The sequence below is a fragment of the Podarcis tiliguerta genome (assembly GCF_965153285.1).
Source record: "Podarcis tiliguerta genome assembly, chromosome: Z".
In the NCBI taxonomy this organism is placed as follows: domain Eukaryota; kingdom Metazoa; phylum Chordata; class Lepidosauria; order Squamata; family Lacertidae; genus Podarcis; species Podarcis tiliguerta.
In genome coordinates, this window is record NC_139553.1 from 30,354,342 (window position 1) to 30,365,856 (window position 11,515).

At 45.7% G+C, this 11,515-nt stretch overlaps 1 long non-coding RNA gene across 3 annotated transcripts in view; it reads right to left on the reverse strand.

The window, feature by feature from the left end:
* LOC310669859 overlaps positions 1 to 7,867 on the reverse strand; it is a 46,503-nt gene extending 38,636 nt beyond the window's left edge. For all 3 annotated transcript variants that reach the window (XR_014507427.1, XR_014507428.1, XR_014507429.1), the window contains exons 1-2: positions 6,879 to 7,867; positions 3,670 to 3,735 (exon numbers count right to left, since the gene is read on the reverse strand). This is a non-coding gene — a long non-coding RNA (uncharacterized lncRNA). The remainder of the gene's footprint in view (positions 1 to 3,669; positions 3,736 to 6,878) is intronic.
* Positions 7,868 to 11,515: the final 3,648 nt, after the last annotated feature.

The window sequence follows — 11,515 nt, forward strand, 5'->3', positions numbered from 1 at the left end:
CTGCAGGAAGGTGACAGGAGGGGGCACACAAGGCGCACAGTTTTCCATCTTCTAGATGGGCTACTTTCCCAGGTTGATGAGCCCTGTCTGCCCCTCACTTCCTTCTACAGCACATGCAGAAACCGTCTTCTTGACCATTGGACCCACTATTGGTCTCATCTCAATCCACCACAGCCTGTCTTTGCATGCAGACGAAGTACCTAACTCACTGAGGGTTTGGGACCCATTGGCTACCTTTATTGGTCCAGCCAGCCACTCAAAGCTGTTCCCAGGGTGTGGCCACTGTCACATGCTGACAGCTTCTAGGAGCCCCTGGCGAGAGCTGAGTGCTGGGTGGGAACCAAAGGTGGACAAACTACCCAAGAAGGAGCATGATGTGTACCCCACCAGAGGTACTACTCATTCCCTAACACCCCAGTGTGCTCAGTGTTTTTGAGGAAATCATTCACTTCCTTCATAGCATGCAAAATTTTACCATCCTCTCCCTTCATTCCCCACCCCCAAAACTAAACTAAAAGAACAGAAAAGCTCTTCTATGGGAGAGTGCTTTCTCTTGGATCATTTTGTTTCCTCTGAGCTGCAGTGAACTTATTTGATACCCCCTTTAGATTAGGTTGAGGATATGAATTCACATAGGGGAAGGGGCAGAGCTCAGTGGGGTACTGCGTGCCTTGCATGCAGAATGTCCCATGTTCCATTGCAGGCGTCTCCTGGCAATGCTGGAGAGGAGACTGGCTGGAAACTCTTAGAATACTACTGCCAGTCAATGTAAACAATACTAAGTTAGGCAGATCCACTCCGTTGGAATAAGGACACTTCCCATGTTCCTTTTCCATTTGTGGAAAGGCTGTGGCTCAATGCCGGAGCACATGTGTTGTAGCATGCTGAAGTGCCCAGTTTCAATTGCTGGCATCTGGAAGGACTGGGAAAGACCCCATCAAAAATGGGGGGGGGGATACAGCTGGATTGGGGCCATAGTGTGCCTATCCTCCTTTGTGTAGATTAGGGCTGTCCCCAGATCTGTTTGTTGCAGGACAATTCCTATCAGCCCTGACCATGACCATGCTGGATGATGAGAGTTGGTACACAACAACATCTGTAGAGCCACAGATTCCCCCATACCTAATGTAGATTATTAAAACTATGAATCATGCAATCCCCCCCCCAAAAAAAAACTTTTGAGAGACACCAATCTTGCAAATGGGGCCTTTGCATGGTTGGGAATTTGAATAATGGACCCCCAGTTCAGAAAATCAACATCATTTATGTGGATGGAACAAGCTACTCTTCTGCTCCATCACATGAAGGTCCTACAGCAGGTGTGAAGAACCTTTGGCCATCCAGATGATGCTGAAGTACAACTCCCGTCAGCCTCATCAAGCATGGCCAATGACCAGAGATAATGGGAGCTGTAGTTCAGCAATATATGGAGGGCCAAAGGTTCTTCACACCTGTCCTATGGTAATGTATAAACTGAAACAAAGGCATGTGTTGTTATTTGCAAACAATGCTTTTGCATGTGCCCTTTGTGCACAAGCAGAAAACTAGCATCTGCATGTCAGCAGGGACCTTAATGTATAAACTTTTGATGAGAAGTCAGCATCTTATTCCTAAACCATTAAAATAATTTTTAAAAGAAAAAGAAAGTTACGTGTTATTATTCCAAATGGAAAAATTAATTGTAAATAACTGGAAGTCAATTAAGGCTGGGTTCTGCTGGGTAATGCAAATCTTTTATAGTTTTCTTTCAGTTAACTGCCTCATTAATGATTTATAGATGTGTATACAGCTGTGGGAACAGCAGCATTATCTAATGTGCTCTGAGAATAATTACATATGAAAAGAGCCACACAGTTCGGGTGGCGGGGGTGGGGGAGAACCCTCTGAAATTACTTCCATAACCTTCTGCTGTTAACTCCAAACATATAAAAATGTAACACACATACACAATATTTTCTCTCTCTAAAACATAGTGCTAGGTAGATAGTAGATCGAGCAAAGAACAGGAGAAGTCTCTTATTAAAGAATGCAGTTTATAAAATGGTTCCATGAAAAGAATACATCCAACTATCAAGAGCCCCCGTATGGATTTCAGTCAGCTCTTGTGTATTTAATATGTACCCCTGCCTATTTGACTAGTGCAGTGGACCCTCTGGATATGAACTTAATTCATTCCGGGGGTCCATTCACACCCTGAAAATTATGTAAATAGAGGTGCGCCTCTGCGCATGCACATGGTGCGATTGAGTGCTTCTGTGCACTTGTGTGGTGCAATTGAGCACTTATGTGCATGCGCAAGGGGCACAGGGCACTTCTGCGCATGCGCACGCGGCAAAACATGGGAGTATACACTTCCGGGTTTGCCGTGGCCATAACCCAAAGATTCTGTATCCAGAGGGATACGTAAGTAGAGGTACAACTGTACTGAAAGGCTAGCACTGCATAGGTGGGACTGATCATGCAGTTTTTCCTCACCTGATTATCACACAGCCAGAAGGTAGGGCAAGAACAGGAATGCTTGAGTAGTCCTACCCACATTGGGCAAAGATGCAGGGAGTTGGACTAGATGACCCTTAGAGCCCCTTCCAACTCTACAATTTTATGAGTCTATACTGAGTCAGTTCCTTGGTCCATATAGCTCAGTATTGTCTACAAAGACCTGTTGCAGCAGCACTTCATGTCAGGATCTCTGCTAGCGCAATGAGGCTTTCCCCTCCCTACTCTCCTACCTTGTGTGCCTGCTTGCCCCCTAAAATTGTCTCAGGGGCTTGGGAGTATCCCCAGAACAGAATGCAGAAAGAGGAGGAGAGGGGAAGTCAAAAATGTTTGCACAGATGGAGTGAGCTCCTTAGGCACTCTGCTAAATTCCTTCCACAGAGTCAAAAGAAAAATGCAACCATCAGTGCACCAACAAAGCAACAATTTTGAGAATCACATCGGCAAAAGCGATAGCAGTATATGGGCCATAATAACACAACACAACTCACTCAAATTCCTGTGCAGTGGCAGAGCATATGCCCCCCCTCCCAGGAAGGGTGCGCTCCCAAGGGGCGTGGGGCGCGGAGGGTGCCCTCCCATGACCCATAGTTCAGGGTAGGAGAGGGGCAGGGAAGCTGCTGCTCACTCTTCTCCTGCTTTCCGCAGCTGGGTCAGTCATTACCCGGCGTTGGAGCTGCTGTGGCTGTGTGAGCCTCGCCACAGCTGAGGGCTGCTCTCTGCCGCTGGGTCAGAAGAGCTGTTGCCGCCGGACACGAGGTGTGCCGCCCACTTGCCTGCCATTTTGTCACCCCCCCTCGGTCATGACACCCAAGGCAAACCACCCCCACCGTCTCTGTCCTATGCCTCTGTCCCTGTGTACATATTTTCCTTAATAAATTAGAAAGGATCCAAAGACTTTCTTTAAGCAATAGCTGTGGTGCTATTGCATTGTTGGCCAGTTCCTCACTCTCAGTTAATTATTCAGTAAACTGGACATAAACTGGAACACAGAGCGATATTCAAAGGAGAAATCAGCTGCCCAAAACTTTTATGCCAGGCAGATTTCCATTACATTATCTTGATTGATGGCCAGGAATGTTTATGATAATTTCAATAACTTTTTAAAAAATTAGGCCAAAGAAAAATATGTTGAAATGAGTCTCATACCAGAGTAGAAAAAGGCACACTTACATTTACTGAATTTTATAATGCATTTTACTTTCCATAAACACCCGCTTTCTGAAACTAGATATCGTTCTGCAAAAAAAGAAGAAGAAGAAGAAGAAGAAGAAGGAGGAGGAGGAGGAGGAGGAGGAGGACGCTGTTTGCATTTACACTTCTATCAGTCCTTCCCAGGCATTGAAGAACCAGAAAAATTAAATAAAATGCCCTTATTGGAAAACTTGTTGAATCCATGCTTAAAAAGACATAGCTGTAATGTCTACATTTCCCCTCTGCTATTGGAGGCAGTATGCCTCTGAATGTCACTTGTTGGGAATCACAAGATTTTGATGTTTCATTTTAACAGGTTTTGTTTCCAACTCTGTTTTCCCCCACCCTGAATTGAAACTGGTGTAACAGAAAGCCACTATTATTTCACTTTTAAAACATTTCTGGATTTTTGTACACAGAATGGCTTTGAAAGGGAATCTGACAAATCTGGGGTGGGTAAGGTTATCAAGGATAGCCTATTAGGACCAGAGGCAGTATTAACTCTAAATAACAGGTGCTGGGAATCACAGGTGAGGAATGTGCTGTTTTGGGTTGGGAGACATCTGGTTTTCAACTTCATGATATATCACCAGCTAAACATCATACTAATATATCATGATAGGTTGGATCTTCTTGCAGTCCATGGGACTCTCAAGAGTCTCCTCCAGCACCATAATTCAAAAGCATCAATTCTTCGGCGATCAGCCTTCTTTATGGTCCAGCTCTCACTTCCATACATCACTACTGGGAAAACCATGGCTTTAACTATACGGACAATATGCCTGTTGTCTTTGTCCATGGAGTTTTCTTGGCAGGGATACCGGAGTGGCTTGCCAGTTCCTGCTCCAGGTGGATCATGTTTGGTCAAAACTCTCCACTATGACCTGTCCATCTTGTGTGGCCCTGCACGGCATAGCTCTTAGCTTCTCTGAGTTATTCAAGCCCCTTCGCCACGGCAAGGCAGTGATCCATGAAGGGGGTCCCGCATCATAATTAAAAAATAAAAATTATGTCCCGCATCATAACTTTTTGCAAAGCACACACACACCACGATTCACGATATTTTGCCAGGTGAAAAATCATGAAACTGATATCATGATCTGAACTTCAAACTGATTTTGGACAATATATTGCCAAGCCCTAATGCACATATGATTCGCGTTATATTGCCAAGTCAAAAATTACGCAACCAATATCGCAATATGGACTTCAAACTGGTTTTGGGTGATATATTGCCCAGCCCTAATGCTGTTGTGCTCATTTCCTGCTTGCAAGCTTCCCAAAGCCTACCGAGAGAAAAAGATGCTGGTCTAGGTGGTCTGAAGGCTCTTCTTGTTTTCATTGAGCTGGCTAACCACACCTTGGCCTCTTGTAATCTAATTGGTATCAGCCAGATCACGGACACTGCAGTGATTTGAGGGCCCTGTTTGTTTCTTCTTTGTTGTATTTATTTAACCCTCCTGTGACCATGATGACAGCTTGTAAATAACATGGCAAACATTGAAGAGTATTTACTGGATATGTCATTGTCATATGTTTCTAGAACGTACATGGGCGCGTGGGGGAAGAAGCTTTTACTGTTTATTTTTGCTCACTATATTAAAAGGGAAGGGCCCATGGGCTTGAATCATATTGTGAAGGGAACGGAGAGGGGGAAAGAGTCCTATAAATTAATACAGGGTTTTACAGAGGCTTGTGTGGAATCAAGGGAGAGTTATCCAGGCCCTTCAACTGCTGCTTGAAAGATCAGGAGGACAATAGGAAAGATAAATCCACTTGTAGCTTCCACCCTGATCAATTTTAAGTTGGACATAATTTCACTTAATCCAGGCGCTGATGGCACCTCAAGCTATTAATACAAACCCAGACTCTGTGGCATAGGCTTGCGAAAGAAACATTTTATTGGAGCTTCACCTGATTAAAGAAATCTGAAAGCTGGTTAATCATAAGTTTCAGGTGATTAACTCATGAGGGAAAAAAGCAACTGTTCTGAAGTTGGGGGAGGCCATGGGTATGTTCAGAGACAAATTTGTGATTGCAACATAAGGCCTTATTTTATCACAGGGACATTGGAGGATGCCTTACACAGGGTCAGATCATTGGTCCAGCTAGCTCAGTGCTGTCTACACTGACTGAAAGCAGCTCTCTCAGCTCTGCTTGGAGACTGATTGATTGATTGATTGATTGATTGAGGAGTATTTCTACCCCTCCTACAAATTGGAAGTTTTTGAGGCAGCTTGCAATATTCAAAGCAGAGTAAAACAGACAATGATACAATAGTCACTCAAGCAGGACAAAGGTTTGGAAAGTGGTACCTCGGTTTTCGAACATAATCCATTCTGGAAGACCATTCAACTTCCGAAACATCCTAAAACAGGTGCAAAGGGCAGCCTGCAAATTTAATTGAGAAAACTGAGAAACACGCAGCGGAAACCATTCAACTTCCAAGGCATGTTCAAAAACGGAAGCACTTACTTCCGGGTTTTCGGCGTTTGAAAACCGAAACATTCGACTTCCAAGACTTTCAGAAACCAAGCTACCACTGTATAAGTTTTTCCTCCTTGTTCCCTTATGTTCCAACAAATGCCTAGGGCTGACCACTGAAGCAATTCCTCCCACACAGGTCATGAAGACTTCCTTACTGGGTGGCTCTGCTGCTGCCTCTCATAGCCCCAGGCCCTGGTGGCAGATGCAGAAAGTGCTGGGGGGGGGGAACAAATGTGTAACAAACCTCCCTCCCACCCTTCAGATCGAGCCCTGCCCCGTGGGTGACGGAGAACAAACTGTCGATCTTCATTCAGTGTCACCATCAGGGTGGAAATTTGGGGCAGGAGTTCAGAGGTCTCATTCAGTAAAATGAGCAAAAGGGGTCCAAATTCAGCAAGGATGACTTACATTTTGAAGTGAGAAAAGTATTGCATATTAATTCCTCACCACTTCCAGACTTACGCATATGTACCTGAAACTCAAGGTTGTGGGAAGTTTTACTTTAGCAGAGTTAAACAATCCCCTTTATAAGTTTATGCAGCCACCAGCTTGTTGCTGACTCCTCTGAGTTCTACTAATAAAGATGCCTTTCTGGTTAAAAATCCCTTTGAATCCCTCTTAAAGAATACACACACAAATCTGATTCATGTTAATATAAAACTATTTTACTCTCAGATTCATTCAGGTTTACAGAACTGAACCTGAAGGCAGGCTTAGGTTACATAACAAGCAAATAAACTATACCAGAGGGAAGTCGGTCCTGAGGTGACTGCAACTGAGCAGTTATCTTTCAAAACTACCAGCAACCGACAAACTGGTTGTCACAGCAACCAGTAAGAACATGGAGGCCGTTAGTCCTCTGTCGGAATGTTGCACTTGACTGCAGCTTTACATCCCACAAAGGTTAACAAAAAGAAGCTTACAACATTAAGTCAGGGCAATGCAGAAAATATCAGCAACAGAGGGGTTTGGTGATGTTTGAATGGGTTTTATTACATAGGCAAACAAAACAGAACTTGGATGCATTCCTCTTTCATTACAAGGGATACACAGATGAGGGATACAGAACCTCAGGCCCAGGGGCCCAAATGAGTCCCTTCAGGTCTCTCTGGTCATGCAGGACTTTCTCCAGATATTGCCACACCCAGCTTCCTCATTGGGTGGCTGCTGTTAAGGTATCATGGACTGACTGGATGCAGAGAAATGGTGGGAGGAACCAGCTGTGGAAACCACCAAGGAAGAAGACTCAGACCCTGGAAAGTGGTGGGGGGATAATGGTGAGTGGTCACAGGGTAAAGACTAGGAAGAGGTGATGAGAGCTAACAAGTCTTAGTGAGCTGGGAGAGTCTGCGGCAGAGATAAGTCCAGAATCAGAGTCAGAAGCTGAAGCAGGAGAGAGGGAGAGGGAGGCCAAGAGGCAGAGACGAGACAGGCTAGTAAAGAGTTAAGGATGTCTCCCCCTCCTGCTGTGACAAGTTCCCCTCCCCCCCCCCCCCGTGACTTCCAGAACCAGGAGAGGCATGAAATGGGTAGAGCAAAGACAGGCTACGTGCAGGCACAGTCTCTGATTGCTTAGGAAAAGCCCTGGGGAGGAGGAGGCACAGATGGCTGTGGGAAGGTGGGGACCTTTAGTCTCAGCAACTGGTTTCATGGAGTAAGACCTATAGGGAAAGAGGTGCTGTGTTGACACTGAGCCAAGTCTGTGAAGAGTTAACTCCAACTTCAAATGGTGTGATTTACTGCTGGCTTGTTCTTTGACGTAAGGTCTCCCACAGCCCTGATGGCAGACAGAAGAGGGGCTGGGGAGCAAAGATGTGAACATGCCTTCCACCTGATGCTAATGAGACACTAAGGAATGAACCTGGGACCTTCTACATGCAAAGCAGATGGTCTATCACTGAGCTACAGCTCTTCTCAATGGTTGGTTTTTCTTCTTACTCCCCTCCCCACTTTTCCTCTTTAAATTTATTGTGAGATTGTACGTTGTGCAATTAATTGTAAGCTGTCTGGTGACATGGCATCATGATTGTTGTAGTCTTTTACTGCTTATTGTTTGTTTTTAAGTTAATACAGTGGGCAGTGTGGGCAGTTCTATTGCACAGGGCACCAAGCTCAGGGGGTGCAAAATTGAGAAGATCCATAACTGAAAAGATCAATTTGGGGGTACCAATTTTTGGCCTTACACAAACAGAATTCAGACATGGGAGTGGGCTGCTCAAGACATGGACCAAGCACTTAGTACAATTTCACCCATTTCCCCCAAATAACACCAACAGAGGAGGCTGACTGCTGTGTCATGTGACCAAGCCAAAAGGGGTTTGGAAGAGGTGAAAGTCTTTCCTTGTCCTGTGCTATCTCTGCCACAGTCCCAGAATGCTGGATTAAGTTCCACTGCCTGAGACCCAGCTGAGCTGGCTGAGCCATGGTAAGGGACTTATGCTCAACTGGGAAAGCTGAAGATCTGTCAAAGCTCCCTCACCCTGGTGGATGCTGGGTTTGAATTGTGCTGTAAGTGACCTTGGGCTGCTAGTTACTCTGTTTCTTAAGAGAAAGTAGAGCCCTGATGGGCCAGGCCAATGGCTCATCTAGTCCAGCCCCTGTTCTCACAGTTACTGGCAGACGAAGAGGGGGACGGGGGGAGCGCACCGCCCCTGGCAGCACGATCCCAGTGGGGTGCCATTGTGGCTGCCACCCCACTCACACTGGGCACCATGCCCCCACAGGCAGTGCACCACACCCCTGGGACATGAGCCAGCCCCACCTGCTCTTTGCCCCCTGGTGCTGGAGCATAAAGCTCCGCCACTGCTCACAGTGGCCAATGAGATGCCCATGGGAAACCCATAAGCAGGACTTGGCTGCACTCTCCCAACTTGTGATTCCCTGCCTCAACTGAACCACTTCACAGGGTTAATGTGAGGATAAAATGGGCATGGAGAAAATCATTTATGCAACCCTCGGTATTTTGAAGGATGGGATAAAATGCAACAAGTAAACAAAAATTGCATGTGGAATCCCTCCCTGCAGCTGGAGAACCAGCCTTTTGTACAACGATTGATTACTGTGGAGTAGTCAATGTGGCACCCTCCAAATGTTGTACACTAAAACTGGTGGTAGTGGCTGTCACTGATGAAGACTGGAATCCGAAACAATGAAAGGATGCCACATTGTCTGTCCTTGGATTACTGCATGGAGACCTGAGACATGTATAGTTTGTGTAACTCTGCTTACAGCAGAGATGGGAAACCTGTTGCCCTCCAGATGTTGTTGGACTCCAGCTCCCATTTGCCCTAACTAGCATAGCCAAAGGTCAGGGATGATGGGAGTTGTAGTCCAGCCACCTCTGGCATACAGTTTTGGGTGAACAGGTGGATAAGGGTGGGCCCTGCAGACACAGTCCCACTACCCCAGCTACTCTTCCATATCCTTGGATATGTGGAATATGTAGCAATATTTCATGCCCAGTGTGAATTGTTTTGTTATTGTGCTGCTATTAATACACTTCAAAGAGGGGTGTGTGTGGGTGTAAGAGGAGGGCAAGTTGTTGGTCACTGGACAGCAGGCACACTTAAGGATGGCTTGAGCCTTATGAAAGACCAAGAGAGGGTTCCTCAGCATAGAACAAATAGTATGTCCTGGTTCAGCAGCTCAGCCTGAAAGGGGCAGATGACGTTGCTGAGATATAGCGAAGACAAGGTGTTCCAAGGGGAAGACAGATTTGTGTGTGTTCATTATACATTTTCCAGCTTTGTTATTCTGGCAATGTCTGGCTTATAAAAAATAGGTGGCTTCAAACCAGGTGGAACTTCTGGTTTCATCCCAAGTTGTTTACCCACAGTGGCATACGCAAGATAATTTATTGGAGTGGCAAACATGGTTATAGATTTTACCTGTCACCTTTCTCCAGGCTGCTGTCCTAAGTTACAAAATCAAGGTGGGGAGGGGGGATTTGGGTAGCACGTAGGCCATATATAATTAAAGTTGCTGGAAGAATCACAGACTTCAAGCTTTTGCTTTGTGGAAGAACACAAAGAAGAGAGATCAGGACCCCAGACATTTCCCATCCACCATTGGTACCCGGACAGCAGACTAAGCAGGCAGGACACCTGGTCACAGTATCCTATCCCCCTAGGATAAGAGGTACTTATATTTAAATTAAATGTGAGCCAATGCATTTAAATCAGCACATGTAATTCGATGTTCTCTCCTCTCTTCTTTTGGTGAGGAATTTCCTCTCTTTTTGGCAATGTACAAATGGCAACCCTAAGCCACTGGTAGGCAACCTAAGGCCTGTGGGCCAGATGCAGCCCAGCCGCCTTCTACATCCGGCCTGTGGACAGTCCGGGAATCAGCATGTTTTTACATGAGTAGAATGTGTCCCTTTATTTAAAATGCATCTCTGGGTTATTTGTGGGGCATAGAAATTCATTCATTATTTTTTTTCCAAAATATAGTCCGGCCCACCACATGGTCTGGGGGACAGTGGACCGGCCCACAGCTGAAAAAGGTTGCTGATCTCTGCCCTAGGCTGACATTCAGCCCTATTAAAGACCCCATTTACATGACCACTCTGGACAACGCTGGCCCACCCATGAGGTGGGGTTATGAAGACACCTCAGGTGGCAGAAGCACAAGAGACAGGACCCTGCCTGCCCTGCCAGCACCAGAACACCCTCAGTCCTGATCTTGGCAGCGGAAGTGGTGGGGCAGCGGAAGTGGTGGGGCAGCGGAAGTGGTGGGGCAGGCAGGGGGCAGTGGCTGGGGGGCACGTCTCTCATTTCACCTCAGGTGGCGAAACAGGACGGGCCACCCCTGAGTCTGAAGAACCCAACTGAACAAAGCAAACTTTGTTTTATTGCCTATTAGAAGATTTACTTTCTTCTGGAATGATCTTAGAAGCTAACACACCGTAACTAAGCAAATGAAAATGTATTCATTGCTAAAGAGAGGGACTCTGCAAATTTCAGACCAGGAAACAAGTAATTTATTTTACATTTGATAAACAAGAGGGAGTGATTTACCAGACTGTACCCATCAGCCTTCTGGAGTTTGTAGACAGGAAGGAAAAAATTAATAGAGATGTTTTAGAAAGCTAGGCATCCCTTGGGAGCATCTCGTGCATTTAATAAGGGGGGGAAAGAGCACCTTTTGTGCGTCCAATAAAAGTTGAGCCTCTCACGAAGATTTATACCATATTACACTGAGAAATTCAATGTACAACGATCCCTCCTGGTGTGCTCAGATCTCAGAGTAATTCTCCTTGACTGTGTGATCAACTTAAGTTTGATGCAAGCTCTACCGTTTTCAATATTACATACTTGTAGAGGACAAGAAAATATTC